At 39.5% G+C, this 21,617-nt stretch overlaps 1 long non-coding RNA gene across 1 annotated transcript; it reads left to right on the forward strand.

Moving 5' to 3' along the window:
- The first annotated feature begins 5,795 nt into the window (after positions 1–5,795).
- LOC104965861 (uncharacterized) lies at positions 5,796–8,021 on the forward strand. The gene is made up of 3 exons (XR_800589.1): positions 5,796–5,927; positions 7,011–7,308; positions 7,569–8,021. It is a non-coding gene; the product is annotated as an uncharacterized lncRNA (long non-coding RNA).
- Positions 8,022–21,617: the final 13,596 nt, after the last annotated feature.

Genomic DNA, 21,617 nt, shown 5'->3' on the forward strand with positions numbered 1-21,617 from the left:
AGCCGATTCAAAAAGTTTATACGTGTGAACTATCCACTATTCCTATCTCTACTTGTTCCACCTTGGCCACCTGGGCCTTTTTATCTGCCTTGAGGATCTAAACTTATTCTGTTCTCCTAACAACATCGATTCCCCTCTCTTCCCTATTCCGCAACAACTTCTTCTCACGGAAGATGTTGTTTTCAGGGCGGCGGCTATTATAGGTTGTTTGGTGCCGAGCCTTGGGGTTGTGTGGTCCCTCATACTACCAGCTCTTATCCAAAGTGATTCCGACAGGCACATTAAAATGCAAATTCTTGCCTGTGCTCCCCTTGCCATTTTGTCACTTCCTTTCTCCTTGTGTGGCATGTTGAGGGGGAAGGAATTAGAGCGCTGGCCCTGGGGTTGAATATTCAAATGGCCACCTGATTTCCCAACAGAGCAGCACCACCCAGGCCCCCATTTACATAGTTCGCTTTCCCCATTTACCGCCCATCAACGCTGACTGACTCAACCACAACTCTCCAGTAGACCATTCACAGAACTTCAGACTCTGAAACAGTAGAGTGGTCATTTCCGTCAACCACAGGCTGCGTACCCATTCACTAAACTTCAGACAGCTAAAAGGGCATAGAAAAAGTCATTATTAGAATAATGCTCTAGAATAATGCGTCTCATTACCACTACCGAACCTTTGCTTGTCGGAGGTCAATGCTTTGTTCTTTCTGGAGGGGTTACTGGGGTTCGACCGAGCAATTAAATATAATTAGTAGTGTATATCATTCTGAATACGAGCACTATTGCATAAAATAGGTAATCAGGCCTTTAATGAACTGGATGTGACTGTTCTCTCTTTGAGAAATATTCTCATCAACTGGCTGAACTTTTCCGTTCTTCAAAGTACAGACACATACTCACTTGTAGGCTTATGTATTTTATCTCACTGCTTTTTTATTTTGCAAAAGAGCATTTAAAGATAATTTAAAAGAAAAATAGTGCAGACAGTATCCCATGAGCAGATTTAATATGATAAACACGGTACGTATACCGTTTTTAGACTGCAACAAGAGAGAACTAACAGAGACAGACAAGACCACTCTATCACGAAAAAAACAACATTTCAAGAAAGTCTAGGGATTGGTTCAAATGTGCACTGATTTGGCTTCCCTGAAAACCTGATAAACTCTTTTCCGAAGTCAAAGAGCAATCACAGCACCTTTGACTGTTCAGCCTTCCCTGCTGTGAGGACCTGAGGCAATTTAGATCATGACAGCGTTTATGCATAGAACGCCACTCATTTACCATTGCACTCCTGCAGCATATTATGATGGACAGAATAACTTAAAATGTATGTATCTGGACCAGAGATAGTCTTTTTCTATTCCTTGCATTCTTCCTTCCTTGTCAAAACCGGTCAAAACCCGGCGCCTACATTACCAACATGGACACTCTTCCGCAGACACACCTGAGATTCAGGTGTTGCTGCCAATGTAGCCTCGAGACACTTGCCTCAAGCAGAGAGGAAGAGCGAGCTACAGAAGTACGGCGAGCTCACTTCTTTCAAACTCTTCTATTATCTTGTAGTCCACTTGCGTAGCTCTCTCTGGAGCCACAGAAGGCTAGAGAACTAATGTTGATGCATAACATGCGTACTGACAAAGTCATCAATTGTAGCACTACTAGTAAGAGGTCTTATTTACTACAATGGAGGAACTGAGAGTAAACACAGATAATGACTGATTTTTGCATAAACGGGTTTTGATTGGCTGACACTTCCACCTCAGCTTCAAAAGTTGAACATTGCTCAACTTTTGAATCCTGGAAATCCTGGAAATCCTGGAAATCTTCGCTTCGCTTCCCCACAATGCAGTTCGGCGAAAAGCGAGGCAAAGTGACGTCACCCCATTTAAAGTCAATGGGCAGAGAAGCGTTGGAAGATTTTTTTAACGCTGCTGTAGACGGGCCGTAAAGCCCACTGAGACAAACAACAACATTGTAAATGATAGAGTTAGAGCAAAATGAAAAGACAAGATAGTGTATGTAATACAAATAGAAATACAAAATAAATTAAGATAACAACCAAAGACAATAAAAATACATAAAACAACTTAAACATGATATAAGGAGTTATGTTCCAAAATAAGTGAAAAACATAAATGCTTGCTTTCCATAAAGTAATGATTATGAAGAATTGAGTATTTCCTAGCAATGCTCTCTCTTTCAAGCGGTTTATTACACCTATTTTTCCACGAGTAAATATTATAGCTATCGGAGGTAAAAACAGAGGCCTTCTCTTCTCGTTGAGCAGGTAGTGACATTTTTAGGAATATGAAGATAAGAAATTTACAAAAACAACGTCTCCACTGCTAGCTTGTCTTCATTAAACCTGTCTCTGTCAATGATGGCCCTCCTCTCCTGCGTGCCCGAGCTGAATGGCTAATTACCTGGACGAGGTGCAGGGGGAGCAGTGGACCACAGCAGCCACCTGTCGCTTGGAGCGCCTCCAAATGACAAACGCCCGCGGGGCTGCGCTGCCCAGGTTGAGTCTGTGTTTTCCACTCTGTCGCCTCACACCGCAACCCAGCATGGCAGTATCAACCTGGGGAGCAACTGTTGTCTTTACTAATTTACCCAAAATAGCTGCCTGCCTCGGGCTCTTCCATGATGCCAGTGCCGGTGAAGAGCATCTGTTTTGAACTGCAGGGGCAATCGTAATCACACAGCGCGGTGGCTCGGGGTGTGAGCCGGGCTCCCAGCTAATAATACTGCATGTCTGGCGCTTCATGACATGTCTCACTTCCTGAAAACACTCCTTGTAACACACAGACAATCAAGGTATAGAGCCGGAAAGAACCATATCTGTTATAAGCACTATTGCCACAAAAAATAACTTTAATTTGTCCCTTTGTACTGGCTGGGTTATTTATGATCATCCATAAATAATGAGGTATCGATTGACTAGAGCAGTGCTTCTCAAACCTTTTCAGTAATGTACCCCCTTTGAAACATTTTCTCAGCCGAGTACCCTCTGACCGACCCCGAACATCTTTGATAGAAAAAGCCTATAAAGATAATTACAATATAGTGATGTTCCATCAGTGTGTGATTTATTAACTCCTGCATGCATGGATTACAACAAACTAAGGATTGTTTCATCTTTGTGCATGAAAAAAAAGAACACAGTTTTTCAATTGAAGTAATATATAGTTTAACAAACCAATGAACAAAATGATATTATGAAAAACTATAAAATACAATACACACATTTGCTTATGAATTGTACCATGAACCTGTATTGACCTGTAACAGTCAACTTCATGAGGAGTTGGAAAGGTAGTTCAGTAAATGAGTAATATCTTTAAAAGCGACAAGTCCCTTTCTATCAGCTGTGCACCGTTATGGTGTAAATACAGCCTATCTACCAGGATCAAATATAAAAGTTAGATAGGCTGTATTTACACCATAACGGTGCACAGCTGATAGAAAGGGACTTGTCGCTTTTAAAGATATTACTCATTTACNCACTCGGTACAACATCAGGAGGATACGTCCCCTCCTGACCCAGAAAGCGACGCAGCTTCTGGTCCAGGCTCTCGTCATCTCACGCCTAGACTACTGCAACTCCCTCCTGGCTGGTCTACCTGCATGTGCCATCCGGCCTCTGCAGCTCATCCAGAATGCAGAGGCTCGTCTGGTCTTCAACCTTCCTATATTCTCCCACACCACGCCGCTCCTCCGCTCCCTTCACTGGCTTCCGGCAACTGCTAGAATCCACTTCAAGACACTGGTACTTGCGTACCATGCTGCAAATGGATCCAGGACATGGTTAAACCATACACCCCAGCACGTGCACTCCGCTCTGCATCAGCCAAACGGCTTGCTGCACCCGCACTGCGAGGGGGACCCAAGTTCCCATCAGCAAAAACACGTGGGTTTGCTATCCTGGCTCCAAAATGGTGGAATGAGCTCCCCATTGAAATCAGGACAGCAGAAAGCTTACACATCTTCCGGCGCAGACTGAAAACTCATCTCTTTCGACTCCGCTTCGAGCGATATAATTACTAACAAATCATTTATATACTAATAAAGGACTGGCTTATCTAAAGCCAGTTGAGTAGCACTTGAAATGTTTTAGCTCTTTGAAACCTGATGTATTTAAGTTTGTATCTTGTCGGTCGAACGCACTTATTGTAAGTCGCTTTGGATAAAAGCGTCAGCGAAATGCGATGTAATGTAATGTAGTGTATGTGTTATCGCTAGATCTGGCACAGTTAAACGATAGTCTCAAGTGCTTATTGATTGATGTCCATTTTCCCTTTCTTTAATAAATAATTACTACATTTTACTCAAGACTATTTCTGCTACAGTACCACTTATCTCAATGACAGTCAAAGCAGAATGGAAGGTAGCCATTTAGTATATTTGTACTAGTACTTTTTGCAATTAAGTGCAACAAATGTATGTCCTTGGACAGAGGAAGCCCCTCTTGTGCCTGATTTTTCCATCATAACATAATGCACAATGAGAGAGAACACTTCAGATCTTTATTATTGTTGCCAGTAACATACACACACACACACACACACACACACACACACACACACACACACACACACACACACACACACACACACACACACACACACACACACACACACACACACCTTCCTATTCACCAAATCTGATGCATTGTTAAGACAAAATTAATGAATTAGTGCATTTGATGTGGCTTCATTCATAGATGATAAACTGTTCAGTAAGTAATTCTGTTTCGAAATGGAATGCAATACTTTGAATACATTCCAATTGTGTGTGCTTTAATTGCTTCCATAAATTGCTTTTTTCCTAGATTTATCCTTGTTCATCATGAAATGAAATGTGCCGTCTAATCAATTAATTATCCTGTGTAATTATTTATTAAAGCTTGATTGCATTTCCTGAGCAAGACTGAAGGAACATACTTATTAAAATAGCCTGTCACGCATTTGAGAATAAATAGTTGTTGGCTAAATCAAATACACTGATACCGTGTGTGGAGATTCATTAATGTAAGCTATGCAAATTAAATGTTGACATTTTACTTCACAAACCAGTTCTGTCTGTGTATCCATCTTTATGTAAATCAACATAATACTTTTAACCACACAAATGTAAAAAATATTCATACACAGATTTAAATATTTTGATTTAAAAATGAAAACTGTATATTTTAAGTGTTTATGAAACGATCATAATTTAAATAATAATTAGCACATCCGCCCCCTCCCCCCTAGCTGAAACGCCTAACATGTACTCGTTTGTTTACTTCCATAACATACGTGACATCACAATGTAAAACTTGCACTTCCTTTGGCTAACGCTTCAACACATTGTATATGATAGGCTAAGAGACGGGACATCTCTTAGCAGTTGACCAATCACAACAGAAACGGCAAGCCAACAAATCAGAGCAGACTGGGCTCTGGTTTCAGACAGAGGGTGAAAAGAGGTTCTGCAGCACAGGCAGTATGATAAAAAGCCAGACCTTTTCGAACATTAAAGCATGTAAACATGTCACAGTAGAGGCACAAAACACAAATTAGCATTAGAGGGCCCCTTTAAGATATAATGATAATGTAAATACTAAAAGTAAACCTTTTAAAAATAATGGGAGAATCTGGAATTTTAAACATATTTAATGTATGTAGGTGGGGCCTCTTAGTCACACCTTTAAAAAGGACATGGCTTGTTTCTGTAATTACAATCCTTCTGGGCAGGGCAGTAGAACCAGTTATACCTGAAAACACACCTGTCCTGCTCATGTAATCTGAGGCTGACACCCTGTTCACCATACACAGCCTGTGAGTCTCTGTTAGGGTTAAGGTGTTCAGTGCTCTGCTCTAACAAAAGTCTGCTCTACAAAAAAGAAAAGATTCGACCCGACAGAGAGGCGACTCTGAAAGCAAAGGGTAAGGCTCGTTTTCTCTACTCTTAATGGCCGTCTCTCACTTCCTTTCCAAGTCGCTTTCATGGCCGAGGAGGCTGATGGAATTTCATTACTTATGATTGAAAACCAATGGAGTTTTGAAAGCAGAATGAGATGGAAAGGTGCACTCAAAACGCCGGTATACCCTCCAGATGCCAGCAATCTAATTTGCTGTCAGTGGTAATAAATGGGGAGCCATCGGATGGCACAGATAAGACGTTATTTCACCATCAGGGTTATCACTTAATATCTGATAATGTCTGTGGGGAGCAATTGTATCCGACAGTTAAAACAGGGGGCCTCAACTCCTGGCCCGAGAAATGATCATCAGCGCGGAAGAATTGTTAATCTGTCAAATCAATGTGACTTCACTCAATAAAGTGTTCATAGGGACTTAAGTTTAGGCTGCAGTGTTAATGATTCACTCTTTTGGGAGAGGATTCTACTCTAATGAAAGGGAACAGTTGTGCTTTTCATTTGTTCTGCTCTTTATTGCTAAAAAGGACTTTTCATTATGTATATATTGTAAAAGATTCAAGATTTGAAAGAAATCATTTGAAACAATCATTATGGCTAGATCAAACCTGATAATCTGTGTATCTTTATGTATATGAAGATCATTGTACGTAGAGATACACAGATTCAGTAGGGTGCAGTCTAGTAGAGTTAGAGTGTGTGTTGTTGTATGTTCGATTATACTATGTCCTCTACATTTTAAGGAGGTGTTGAATTCAGGAATGTTACCTGCGTACTTGCCTAGATTCCTAAAAACAAAGTAAGATGGAGGTGAAAAACAATACACCGCCTAGTAAGTGCAATGTACAAAGCTTGAGTCATAGCGTTCACTGTTACACTCAGAGCTGCCAAGTCCAAACGAACAGAACAGAAATCACAGCATTATGACATTTTGGACAGTTGTTGTTGTTATTGTAAACAAAGCCTGTTTTGTGAAGCCTGAGAGTGGGAGACGACACATAATATGCTTCACATTATCCCCTGTGAGAGTTCAGCTGTAGTGAAGCTGTGGCACACATACGATAATACATTTCTGCCATTGTCTCCACAGCTCTGATCCATCAGTCCTCACGCTATTGTACTCCACTTGCCTTTTGTTGAAAAAAAAAACCAAACAAACATCATGGGAACATTTCAAGATGAGGACTTGGATTGGGATGAGAAGAGCAACGACACGAGGCGGACTCAGCCTCCGAAATACGAGGAGACGGAGACTAAAAGCTCCGGGAGGAAGTGTCCCACGTGCTGCCTGAAGACAAGGAACTGTCTGATGAGTGGAGAGTGCGGCAGATGCCTTCAGATCTCCAGCGTCATCGCCATGTGTGGCATGTGCATCCGCATGTTCGTGTGTAAGTGTCAACCTCACATAAAACCTTTTATAACTGCCATGTCACGATCACAAATACTCTGATGTCCGACAAGCTGATTTACTGCTGAAATTAATATGAATCTGTGCGACCAGAAAAATATAACCCTGACATTTAAAAGCTGAATATATAAAAGCGTTAATTTGTTTTTTTATCCATTTCTATGAATTCAATTCTTCCACACTGGAAATAATCTTTACTATTATTCATTATTGTTTTGTCCTTTTTATTTCCAATTACAGGACCTAACCTTGGGCTTCATAACCTGCTTTTCCCGGATCATCATCACTATCACGCTTTACGAGTGATGCCACGTGGTTTTCTTATGATCTGCTAACAGTTGTCTTTTTAATTCTTTATCCACAAGGTATTCATTTCACATGATCACTGCCTGTGTTTAGAACAACTTAGAAAGTCATTATGAAGGAATGAATGAGTAGATGAATGAGCATGTTTGATTGATCATGTATGATGGATCTATATTTAGTAAAATCAGATTTCTTTATTTATATTTTTAGGTACGAAAATTGCAATAAAATATAAAAACTAATATGATGGATAAAAAAGTTATTCGGTTTATGCTACAGTGTAAAACATTTTCTCTTACAATATGAGTGAGAGGGTTTTGGTGAGAAAAAAATGACATATCTGAACAAATGCAAAACTTTGAATAAAGCTTCAAGTAACAACAAGAACAAAAAGTGTTTCATTTCAATGCCAGCAATGATAAAGACCTGCAATTAATTAAAATCCTTTGACGAGCATGATGCAACGACATGACATTCTCTGCTGTCAACGCCCTCGTCTGAGGTCATTTGGAGAAAGTTGCTTGGCACAATAAGCAAGCTACAAAGAATGTATTACAAAAAGAAAATCTGTAATTTACAAGAAAAACATAACATTGCTACCTCTGTACTGTATGTGTCTGTTTTCATTATATACATTCAGGGGAAACTGCATCAAATCCAGAATGACCCAAATCACTGGAGACATTTGTTCACCCTACATATGAGTGCCAGCAGCGGATCTAAGGTGTCAAGGCTTGTACAGAAGTGTGTGTGTCTCACAGGCTGTCCGGAGAGACAGTCCGTGGGTGGACAGCAGGGGATAATGCCATTGTGTGAGACACATTAGAGTAAGTGATGGGAAGAGAGTTCTTGTGCCTCGGAACCTGAAAGAAATATGCTGCTCAAATCCGTACAGAGATCTTAGAAGCACATGCTATGGGATCTGAGTTCCTGTTAAAGAATGAGCACATATATCTTTCATACCATATCAGATGCAGGGGAAAGACATCTTTGTCTGACCTTAAAGGGGGGGAAGAGAAATTCCCCAGGATCTCCCTTTGAATTTGAAGATGCATTGTTGGGGTGCAACATAATCATTACATACTGTAACACATTAGAGGGGAATAGTGTGTGTACTGCCATGTGGTAAATACTTGTGTATGCTGCTCTTGCTCTTTTTGGATATCATGTATTTATTTGTTGCTATGCTTATAAATGTCATGTTCTTATATGTTGTATGTCAGGGACTACGGATGGAAATGAGCTCAAAGCTAAAATCTGGTATATTTACACTTGAAGCATTATTTGTCTTAAGTGTTGATTAATGTGCATTGTTCCTGTTCAAATAAACGATTAAATGAAATTAGATTAAAAGTGTTTACCTTTGTTGGACGTGCAGACATCTGAATGCTTGTGATGCTTGCCCTAATATACATTGTCTAGCCTGAGTCGTGCTTCCTGAATCCCTACAATGAGGTTTATGGCAAAGCTAGCCCGCCTGACTTTTTAATCTGAATGAGCAAAACTATAATGATGTTATCCAGGTTAAAACGCATTGAAATATTTAATTTATATAGCCTGATTATAAATCATTTTCCTGGTTCAACAAAAAAGGTAAAACAAAAAAACTTTGGGTGTAATTAAAAACATGTTCTTGTCTCACTTACGTTTTTGGCTTTGGCGGCTTTGCCTACCCTATAATGTTTAATCTTGTCATAGATTAGCTAGCAAGTTTGGAAATGTGGGAATAAAATGATTTCTGGGTTGCCGTCTATGTTCTTTGGAGGCTCCCTGGGGTCGGCGTTGACATTTTGAAAACGACCCATTGGATAGAGCTTGGCTAGAAACTGCGGATTGCTGAATGATAATGCTTTGATTATCCTGTACATGCTTACTTATGCCTTGCATGAAAACCTGCTGTAGAGATGATGTATTACAGAACAACCAGAGTAGAACAACACATCCTTGTTCTGAAGCAGCAGAGCAGCGCCTGATAAAGATTGTTTTATTCATCTGAGCTCAGAGACGCCACTAAAGACCCCAGAACATTAATGTTTGGTATTTTTTAATCTTTGTAGCCTAAGGTTAAAACCCACAGGGACAAGAATTAAGTCTTTGAGCACTATTGATTTCAGAGACTGATGTATTACTCTTCTATCTCCCTCTTTTCCGTTTTATTTTTCCTGTTCCCTTTCACTGCATTCCTCCCTTCTGTTGCTGCCTCTTGTGTGCCACAGTGTCAGTGTCGGCATCACAATACAGGGGTGACATTTCAAGCAGACAGATTAGGCCTCTCTCCAATTAATTTTGCTTTCCTTCCCCTGTTAAATACACAATCAACCAAAGGCAAAATGTCAGTGAAACAAACGAGGAGCCGCCGTGTGGCTGACAATTACCGCCAAGCACCTCAGAAATGCCAATATGCTAAAGTGGGAGCAGTGTGTGAGATGAATGGGGACAAACGGCAATCTTTGAGGAGCGTTGTTGCCGCACGGAAACAGGCATGTCAGTGGCTACCTGCCTTTGCCATCTGATGTGGTGACAGACAACATGTTGTTGGAAAGGTCAAGCGTTACTTAAAGGGCTTGGAATCAATATCTTACATATCAATTAACATCTTCGTTAACACACAATATGTGTAATGACCATCGCAGGGAGGGGAGATATGGATGAGACTATTTATTTCTAGATGTGTGAATCTCGCAATGATCCCACAATGTCTTTGGCTGCTTCTAAATGTATCGTTCCCTCAATTGTTTATACAACTCTAGCAACTACTTTTCATCCATTACCACAAGCAGCCAGATAAATCTGAACCTTTTGTTTTTGAATTGCTTTTAGAAAATGATAAACAAAAAGCTGCATCCTTTCCATACCAGTAGACCCAGTCCATAAATATTACCAAAATAAAACATAAATCCATCTGCAGGGCATTCATGTGGTAGAATCAACAAAAAATAAGGTAGCTCTAATACAGGGCACCTCACTGCATGAGTTAGCATAGCGGCTATTGGATATTTCCAATGCTCAAAGCTATTCTACTTTTACTTGGTTTAAGTACCTGCATTTCATAACAACACAACCAGAGAGTTGAATTTCAGCCAGCAATTATGTTTTCTTTTGCTATTTCTTTTGAAAAATAGTAGTCAGAGCAACAAATGAGTGGTCTTCCAAGTGTTTTAATGTCGCACTGTGCTTGGCATACTTAAAGTGTAGCTCTAACATCAAAGGAGAGAAGAGAAACAAGCTCGACAATTACTTATTATTATTCAGGCAACTACGTTACTGCATGCAGAATGATCCACCTATAGGTACCAGTAAATCACTTTACAACCTGGAGGTCCAATGCAGAACTGTACAATTTCAGACACTAAAGCCACCAATTTGTCCCTCCAACTTTGAAAAAAACCCAGATGATTCCTAAATGAAGTAAACCAGTGGTTGGTTGTCACATGTTCCCCGAAAAATAGAACATCTAATTGCAACAACATCAGTCTCTCAAACTGCTGCACATCAGATATTAAACACTGTGTTTGAAGGGCAAACACACAGAACAATGCAAATCAGTTCGGCTTGACAGGTACTAAGTTGTTAAATACAAAATTGGCCAAAAAGATCAAACTGTGAATATTGAGAGGGAATGAAAAGGAATTAAATAGATCCAAATCTACTTCGATAAGAGAAACCCCACACAGAGTTTAACCGGATATTAAGCGGCTCCTGGCGTGAAAATGCTTTAGCCTCCGCCCATGTAGCCATCCATCTGTTGCTTCCGTTTTTCCCACCCCGGACACAAGGTAATAATGCAGGAAACCCAGTCAAGCTAGCAGGCTGTTTCCTGTTTGTTGGGGCGGTGAATCGGAAATTCTCCTTGCTCTTCCAAGTCATTTTAATCACCTTCTTTTGCCAAGACGCACAGCCGGCCCTGCCTGTGATTGACTTGGCCAACAGCCAGCCCCAATACAATTCGTGGCATAAATGCTAAATCGATGGGTCATTACACTAATGAAATGACATGACAGAGGGACATGATACTTTGGTGGAATCAAGGTTCTTCATAGCTTCTGGTCATAGCCAGGTGCCAACATTATGAAATGTTTGAGAAATGCTAAATCGGTGGTATCACTGGAAGTTGATGGTGAAAATGGCATTGATTCAAGCCTGTGGCAGTTTATATGTCTCTAAATGCGTGTGTCTCCCCACATTTGCACACTGAACAGTCAAACCAACCGTTATTGGACAGATTCCTGGACCACCTTACCATGAAAGCCCACATTAACATCTGATTTCACAGTTGAGAAATACCAAATCATTCCACATTTGCTGACTAGGTCCAGCTCTCAGGGAAAGAATACTGATTATTTGATGTAAAAGATCATTTTATGGGTATTTCAACTGAGTGAAAGTAGCCTGTGGCATCTTGGAAGTACACTCTGCCCGCCCATTTTAAGTTGGCCAGACTCCTAGTTCCTCCGACAATTCAAATCTTTGCAGGAACCTTGAAGACTCTCTCAAACTCTGACTGTTTTTTTTTTTCTTTTACCTTGAATTTGTTTTCATCTATACTTTTTTTACTGGCTCCATGAAGATGACAGGGGATGAAAAGTGATAGAATTGTTGGGATATGCACTGTTTGTGTGCTGCTCCGGTGTGTTGTTGAGAGTAGCGAGACGGAGAGGTGAGAGAGTGAATGAGACAGAAAGAGATGAGATTTGTGATCTCATCTGTTCACCCGGAGCCTCTCACCAGAGCGGCCTTTTACAGTCGTCAATCATCACCATGGAGACATCTATAAACTCGGATGGATTGGAAGCTCTGATGCATTTCAAACATGCCCGTTGTACACACTTAGAGATTGTGGATGGAGGCCACTCAACTTGTGCTGAGCTACGGTCCCAAAGAACACTTCAGATTTTTGTTCAAGTAACAGGTAATGCCAGTGGAAAAATAAATATTCAGAAATGCTTCTTTGGTAAAAGCATCAAAACAAAAATATAAACACTCTGTTACAGGATAAAGTAATGCGTTCAGAATTGTAAAAATACTTAGTATGAAGGTAATAATTAAAAGTACTAATTTTGCAGAATGAGAGATTTCAGATTCTATTATATTATTCTATTATAATTATTGATTGAATAATGAGTTACATTTATATCGATAATCTAAACCTGCAAAGTAAATAGTAAAGATGTCAATCAAATGTGGTGGAAAAAAGCATATTATTCTTGTTCAAAATGTAGTAAAAGTAAAACTGTCATAAAATATACTTTTACAAGCTCATTTGCCTTTTTACCAAGAGTCAGAAGAGAAATAAAAAAAATGCTTTTTTTTTCATGTATCATGGTTACATTGGGAGTGTTTTTCTTACTTGTTTCATTAACTTGCTTTAATATATTGTCTTTGTATTTTATTTTGTTATTCCACAATACCATTTTACAATTCAAAGCTCTTGGTTAATTATAATGACATGCACAGGTTGTCCAACCATATAATCTGTTATCACTTCAAATTATTTGATTAGTAATGTGTAAAATAATTTAAGTTATTTAACGGTATGATTGAAGAAACAGCGCTGGGAAGTTTACCAGGTTGTTTACAACCAGCAATCTGTGATAAGGCACGATGCCTTAGAAATGCACACTGGATGTACCAGGTTTAATTGAGGAATGGTATAATACAGCACGAGTAGACCATTGTGTTCGAAACTCTTGAGCAATGTACAAAATGTAGACTAATGCAATGCATAAATACACCAGCAAAGTGGACAGGTGATGAAAAATCTATATTGTGTTGGATCGGGGAGAGGAGCTACTTTATTTTTCTATTTGGCAAAGAGCTCTGGGAGATGCCCTTCTCTGTTTTTCTCCAAGAACAAGGTCTTGGTGCGTTCTCGCCTTCCAGCAAGCAAACAAAGCTAATGTAATCCTCGGATTCCTTAAAGCCTGATTCGAGCTGGACGGGGTCAGTAGTAGCAGACAGAAAAAAACACACCTGGTGTATCATTAGCGTCACAATGGCGCTCCACAGGATTAGCCGGACTGATTTCGCTGCATTTTTACAGCCAAGACCAACGGTAACACCCAGCTTTGTTCCTCGCCCAATGGATGTGGAAGGAGAATTCAATCTCTGTTTTCCTGACATTTTATGAGAACTTCCTCAAGTCCCATCTTTTGGCTGTTGGCCTTTATAACACTTCCTTTGTCAGCATAATTCACTGCCATTAGAACAGGCTGTATGAGAGGGCACCCAGGGCGAATTCTAGAGGACAAGGAGTGCTTTCACTCAATTTTCCTATAGAGACCAAAAGGAACCATCAAGTTCCAAAGAGTGTCCCGGGTTGATGCACTATACTGTAGACATTTTCTCCAGAATGAAAAGAATAAAAAAACTCACCTTTTTCCCCGTTTCAGTCTTTTGTCTTGGTTTTTTTAAGTGGATGGATGTCATGGATGGCAGATTTTCTGAAAGTCGTTTAGAGTGTGACAGGTAGCAATTAAAATACTAACTTTATCTCAATGTACACTGAAATGTATGAAGCGCTCTCTTTATATTTAAACTAGATTTTTTCAAAATATTAGTTCTGACATTTAAGAACTCAAATAACAGGAGCAGGGTTTTAACTTAATCTAATTTACTAAAGTACAGAACCAAAACAAAATATCATTAATATCATACCCTAATACTTTCTGATTTCACAGTACAGCAGATGGACATAAAACTAAATCAATGTCAAACCTTGGCAAAAACCTGAATAAAACATACACATACAAACAAGTCTCGTCCTTTCTGCATTCAGTCAGTGTCTTCCATAAGTCAACAAGTTGTTTCCTGGCTACAGAATTCAATGCCTTTGAAAGATTACTGGATGCCTCAAAAGCAAACCCCATCTTACAAATATTGTGTAAATCAAAAAGCATTTCAGATTGCACCAACACAGATGTTGCAAAAACTCCCTTTCTCCAAGATCACTTGTTCTTTTGATACTGTTCCCGTTGAAATTGCCAAGAAGAAAATGAGTGTGAAATGTGTGTGTCCAACACTCTTCGAATTGAAGATGAATACCACTTGAGGTGAAATCTGATTAAACTCAGCCTCAGAGGCTCAAACATTGCTATTCAGTTCTTTTATATTTGTTTGCCTGTGATGCTCAATATTTATGGGTCGGTTTATTTAAAAAAAAAGAATGAACAACATTTGCTCAGTCAATATTTGTCTACTGTGTTATGATCTTTTAATTCAACGCAGCAATTGGAATTGAAAATGTGGGTTTATTTCGTGAAATGTTGTGTGGAAGACATACCATATATTTTTCTCAGCGTTGTGAAGTGATCGGTGGGGATCTTGAAAAAAGGTGAAGGAGTTCTTCTTCTCAGTTTCCCATTTCCCCAGCCTGCTGAAAGAATGAAATCATTGGGGAATAGTTAGAACTGCAACCAAGGTTATTGCTTCTCCAAGAGCATCATTTGTTACTCGGTATTGTGTGAGCCTCATGGTGAATCAATTTAATGGCATGTAACTGTGAGGCTAAAAAGAAAAAGAAACACCAAATAAGTGGAGCCATCAAAGACCATTAAATCAGATGTGACACACTAAAAGCTTTCCAGCAATTATAACAACAGTTTCACATTCTTTAAACACTTTTTTTATTGGGGTGTACAATTTAAAAGCTATTTTGAGTCCTTGGGGTAAAAGTTTGAACGTTGAGTACTGTATGATGAACTTCTTAAATATTAGCAATGAACACATTCAGAAGCAGGACGTGTAAGGCAAATCTCATGAAATACAATTGTTTATTTTTCTTATTTTAATGATCCTTTATTGAGCCACAGAGGTGCCATTGAGAAACAAGATGTCTTCTTCCAGGAAGTCAAGGCGGCAGCAAAATCAGTTTCACATAAAAATAGTTTCACATGTTAGAACACGTACAATATGTTGCCTTCACGGCCTTTGTAAAATACCTTTAAAAAGGGATAGAAAGAAGGGAATACTTGTAATATTTTGCAACTCATTGCATACCCAGAGCATAGAGAGAGGAAGAAAGTTCTGAGAGCACCCTGGGAACATTTCAATTATCTTAAAAGAAGATTTAGTACTGTTAGTTGTCTGAAAGCATATAAGGCTGGAGATATAAGTAGGTAGTTAGACTAACACTGCCTTGGCAATAAATAATGTGCATTTTTCTCCCCTCTGCTAGAGGAGGAGCATCCCAAAGGTCCATAAACAATGCAATGGTGAAAGCATGAGGCTGCATTTGTTACAACAATTACGACAAAAATAACACTTTTAGAATTTTCAACCACATACACAATCGTCATCAGCAGGAGTTTGTCCAGTTTTCTGAGCATCCATGTTGGAGAAAAGGTTGAGTTTCAATAACATAATGGAGAAATCCACCTCTGCTGAGTGATATCACGTTATAACTTTAAGTCAACATTGACTTGAAACCCGTAGCGTGCAAGCAAAAATGCAAATGTAAACCCTCTAACCCAACATACAACTGGGCATCCATTATCTGGTGATGAAGAGCATATGGTTCTAAAGCTCCAGAATAGCTACAGAACTAAAGGGACCTTGAGCTCAAATTGTATTGTTTTTTTTATTTTAATTGGCCAAAGATTTGCTCAAATTCGTACTCACGTGTCACACATTACTCATACTCATGTATCTGGTTAAAAACACAAAATTGTTTGGAGAATAAACACCTTCAATTGAAAGAAATTATAAATGGGTTTGGAGGTTTGGGTTTTTGATTATTTACAATATAAAGTGTTTTCTCACTCCATCTATTCGACCCTGAAGCGGTTAGAAGTAGGTAAATAGATGGAGAAATTAATAGATGGACATTTTCCTTTGAAAGACGGCTATGACCTAACTTGGATATCATTCAAAGATTTGAATGATATCTACTTCGATCTACCGGTACTTAGATCATTTCTTTAAAGGATGTTATGATTTCATAAGAAAAACCAGGTCAGCGTATGTGGTATGAGCAACAATATGTTGTATAACCAATCATCCAATACATAAGACACACATACAAGTAGGAACACCTATTCTCTGGTCATTATGAAATCAATGACAAGAGAATAGGTGGATAGGAGGATAGCTGAGACGAATGTTTAGCATTTAGTGGCTGATGCATTAAATATGGAAGATTAGATTTTGAATTAGCAGTCATGTTTAAAGCTCCCCGCAAATTAATTAACAATTGAGGGCAGAAGCATGGAAGTAATACCAGTCAAATTAATCCAATAGGGGAGTCGTATTGAAAATGAGGGATTAAGAGGTATGCATAATAATATGCTAAAACACAGAAAAAGTAAAAGAAAGTTAGGATGCATGCTACTGGGCATTTCAAGCATGATGGAAATGACTTTTGAGTAATTATTGTCTATAGAGACCTCATTCTGAGCTGTTAGGTGCCTGATCACCTAATCATTTGTCTAAATGCTAATAATAACTCCCTTATGGAACAATGAGGTCACCTTTTGTGCTTCTTCATTTATTGAGGGACTCATGGGCTGCGGAAAAAGAGTGAACATATGCTGACCTATATTCTATACAAAACTATTTTTCCTTGGCGAAAAATGCCATGTGGAGAAGGAAATATGTGAAGGAGGATTCAAAAAAGGACTTTGTGAAGCTGACAATTGAGCGGCCCGACCAAGCAAGGAGGCAGAGGCAGAACGTCCAAAAATATAACCCGGTGTGGGCATTTATTAAACTCGATCCCAGGACACAGCCTCAATCTTGCTGTTTTTGTGAGCACAGTCACCAACCACAAGGATCTCACACACACACTACCTGCCCCAAAACAGACAGGGCAACAGAGCCTAAATACACACACTAATCAGCCATTAGACACAGGTGAGGGGGGAGGAGACAACACAGGGCACCAGGTGCACACAATCAACAGCAACAAACATGGGGGGAGGGGAACAATTGCAACATAAAACCAGCAAACAGAGACAGACAACCTAAAACACAGACAGATGCACACACTACATACATTTCGCCACCAACAAAGCTGCTCAATCCGTAACGGAGGCTGAGATCTATGGCCCCAGAGATCACCTCCGTTACAGACTTAAAGACACTTGCAGTGCAAAATGAATTGGACTGCTTTTATAAGTAAGATGAACGATATGAAGCTGCAGCTGATGTGATTGGTTTGGGTCTGCTGTGACAGCATTATGTTACAAAGACAGCAGAGAGACCAATGCTCAAGCTGGTCAAACAGTGCAAACGTGTTAATACAAAAAAAAGAATTGTGGCATATTTTACGTTGTTTTGATGTATGTATAACTAGTAAACATGTTGTCTTTTTAAAATAAACTAAATGTAATGGCATTTTATTGCAGACATGGTTTTGTTGTATATATTTTTGATATAATTTCCTATCACGTGTAAATTGTCTGTTTGACCTTCAGTAGTTTCAACAATTTGTTCCTTGTAACTTTAGTTAACCAAACTAGATTTCTCACTATAGCTTCTACAATATCAAGTAATTGGTAACTTTCATATCCACTCATGTCTTTACATAGTCATTTCTTATAGCAGCTTTTTTGACTTGTTATAGCAGGACATTCACAGAACTAATATTGTTAACAGTAGCTAACTTACATTAAAGCATTCCATTAGGCAGGGTCAATGTGTGAGCATGCACAAAACCTGAGACCTGGTATGCTTTAATTAATGTTATTAATGACTGATTCTCTTATTGACATGTATATTTCATCTCAAATGTTTGTCTGAAAACATATTTGCCTTGCCTGCAGTCTGACTTGTTTCAATCTATTCAACATTGCACACTCTACACTACCTCCCAGTGTGTTTTAATGGCTTCATAACCATCTCTTCTGATGCCTGGTGTGGATTATTACCTCAGAGATTTAGCGTGTTGTTATTTGTGTTTGTAGGCGAATCAGCGGAGGCCAGCCCTGGCAGCAGTCTGGATGGCGGCCTGGTTCAGTGGAGCTGTGGAAAGTGACCTTCTCCGCAGTATATTTTACACCAGGCCCCAGTGGCCCCGGAGCCCTCTGTTCCAGCTGGAACACACTGTTGTGCGACAGATGCCACATTAAGCAGCACTCCCCCCGCCATCAACCTGCTTCCAAAATCCCTCCACTGTCAATTTGCAACCGCCTCTCAGCTGGAACTGGACTGCATCTGTGTGTGTGTCTGAGTGTGTGCACATTAATACCCAATGATGTGAGGGTCTCAAAGGCTCAGGCCATAAGAGTCATATTGGACATGTGTGTGCATGTTTACACTTAAACACTTATAAAGGGTCTCCAAACAGTTCTCTCACTAAAGTGCTGATGTTTCCCCTCACCCCATCCAGACTGAAATGATCCGTGTGCGCTTTAGAGATAATGGCGGGGTAATTTTATTTTAGTGTCGTTGCGTTTAATGAGAGAGCTACCTCACAGTATACAATTTGCTTTTATTACAAAACGATAAAGCTGTATGTGCTAACGTCATAGTAACACAAATTGCCTTTCTCGTTAGTAAAATATCATGTTGCATCAATATCGGAGCAATGTTTCGGCTGGCCATGTGCTCCATAGAAATATGGGGCAGCATTTCACATCGAATACTGAAGTCCATGCAATCTAAATGTACATAAATAAAAAGAAAAAAAGAAAAGGAAACTGTCAAACCGAAACAATTAGGAATACAACAAATTCAACGAAACTAATGGAAGGTCAACATACTGTTTTATAATCCTGGGGCATCAGCTTAAAGTCAACGTGAGCCATCTATACAGTACATGCTAGCTATCTATCTATGGGGGCCGTGCTGGCTGTTTATGCCATGATACATAGTCTGGATGCACACTATCGCCAGTTGTATTACAAGATAGGAGGCACATGTTATAGGGACTGCAATTGTTCAAAATACACCAAATCTGTAACCCCAAAAGTCATAAAAAAACTAAAATTGGGTAGAAATATCAGGGTAAGCCAATCGAAGGCTGATAAGGGCGAGACATGCCTTTTTGACGTCATTCTACAAAAATAATTATCCATATATGCTTCTGTGTGTTGCAACGAGAGTGTATTTTCAGTTAGAATTCCTTTGGACAGCTCTATAAGCCTGCTTTAGAAGTGAGCGATACAAGGAAGCTGAAAGAAGCGTCTCTCTTTGTTGATACGCATTATTGTTTTGAGTCGTACTCTGAATGTGTACAGCAATAGGCAAGAGAACACCACACACAAACTGAAGAATGATATTGATTTGCACTGGTTTGCAAGACAGTCACACAACTCAAACAGTTGCTCTATAGTTTTTATTTACTCCTCGTTCAAAGTCTCAGATGCTCTCTTCAACCTTTGAATTTATTCTGCTTGGCGTATTCACAAAGGAACATTCACTCAAAGAAACAGTCAACACACAAACACACACTTTAAAGAGTTTCTTTCTACAAGTAGTACTCCAACTAAGTTTAATTAAGGGTTTTAAATGTTTCACAGTTCTTGACCTCTCGTCCAGTGATTCTCAAATGGGGGTACGCGGACCCCTAGGGGTACGTTGGAGTACTGCAGGGGGTACGTGAGATTTNCGAGGAGTCGAAGAGGGGAAATTTGAGTATTGAGAAACCTCTAGAGACAGCAAGTAAAAACAGACATTTTGAAGACTTTTCAAAATAAAAAAGGAAACTGGTGTGACAGATCGTGACACCATGTGTTTGTTTATATGTTTCCTCGGTACAGAAGGTTGTATACTAAAATGATAAGTGCTAATGTGATTTTAAATATATGTTTACGTTAATTAAAAGAACATTTGACATGTACCATGAACTGCTATTTCTGTGTAATACATAATTATAAGACATTTTACATAAACAGCTTATTAAAAATGGAGCACTTTCAGATGGCAACACCTCTAAGTGTTACTTCTAGCCTTCTGTGTTTTGAATGCTAATTTTTCTAAAGCAGAAAATAAACTGCGCTGACATCACACTCCAGATGGCTGCTTTCTATTACAGTTACATTTCATACTGTCACTTCTCCTCATATTTTGACTTACACTAAATCTCCTCTTCTGTCCTCTCTTTTAATCCTATCTTCACAGGACAGGGGGCGGGAAGACTGGGAGGAAGATTTTGAGATTTGTGGACAAAATCGCTAAATCCAAGTATTTCCAGAAGGCGACGGAGAACGAGTTCATAAAGAAGAAGTTTGAAGAGATGTCCAACACGCCCCTGCTGCTCACTGTGGAGGTTCAGGAGCTGTCGGGCACTCTGGTCGTCAACATCCCACCGCCCCCTACAGACAGGATATGGTAAAAACTGAGATTTTAGAGCATTATAGAGAGGCGAAGTCCCGCCCATCTACTTCCTACCCATGGGACCTTATTTCGGAAAAATTATGTATCAAAGTCAATGCAGAGAGAAAGATTATCTTTCGATCACGTTTGAATTGTGCCACTAATTACACATATGATGTTTGTCAATCTTAAAAAATAATTTCCGTGTCAAAAAAGTCACAGTTTGTCGTAAAACTGTTGAAATATAAGACTATGAAAAATACGCAACTAGAAAGACTAAAAATCCCAGAGTCCCGGTCCCGCATGCTGGCTCTTACGGAACCGACTAACTCCCCTTGTGTGTATGTACAGCTCTCAACGTGCCCAGACTTGGAGTGATTTTCACCTCTTTTAATACTTTTCGCCTCATTCTGAAAGAAAGAAGTGAAATGTGCCAAGGTGACGGCCGTCACGGTGTGTGGTGCGAGACGGGAGATGTAGTTCATTGAGCGGTTTCACACAAAAAAAGTGTTACTTCACAGTTTTACTTGCAAAATTATCTTTTAAATGGACAAACATCATATGTGTAATTCGTGGCACAATTCAAACGGGATCGAAAGATAATCTTTCTCTCTCCGTTGACTTCAATACATACTTTTTCCGAAAAAAGGTCCCATGGAGGTCTCCCGGAAAGGGAGGGACTTCGCCTCTCTATGGATGCTCTTTAAATCCAGCTGAGTGGATATGTGTGCT

This window comes from Notothenia coriiceps, unplaced genomic scaffold (genome assembly GCF_000735185.1).
Source record: "Notothenia coriiceps isolate Sejong01 unplaced genomic scaffold, NC01 NC01_scaffold00037246, whole genome shotgun sequence".
NCBI lineage: Eukaryota > Metazoa > Chordata > Actinopteri > Perciformes > Nototheniidae > Notothenia > Notothenia coriiceps.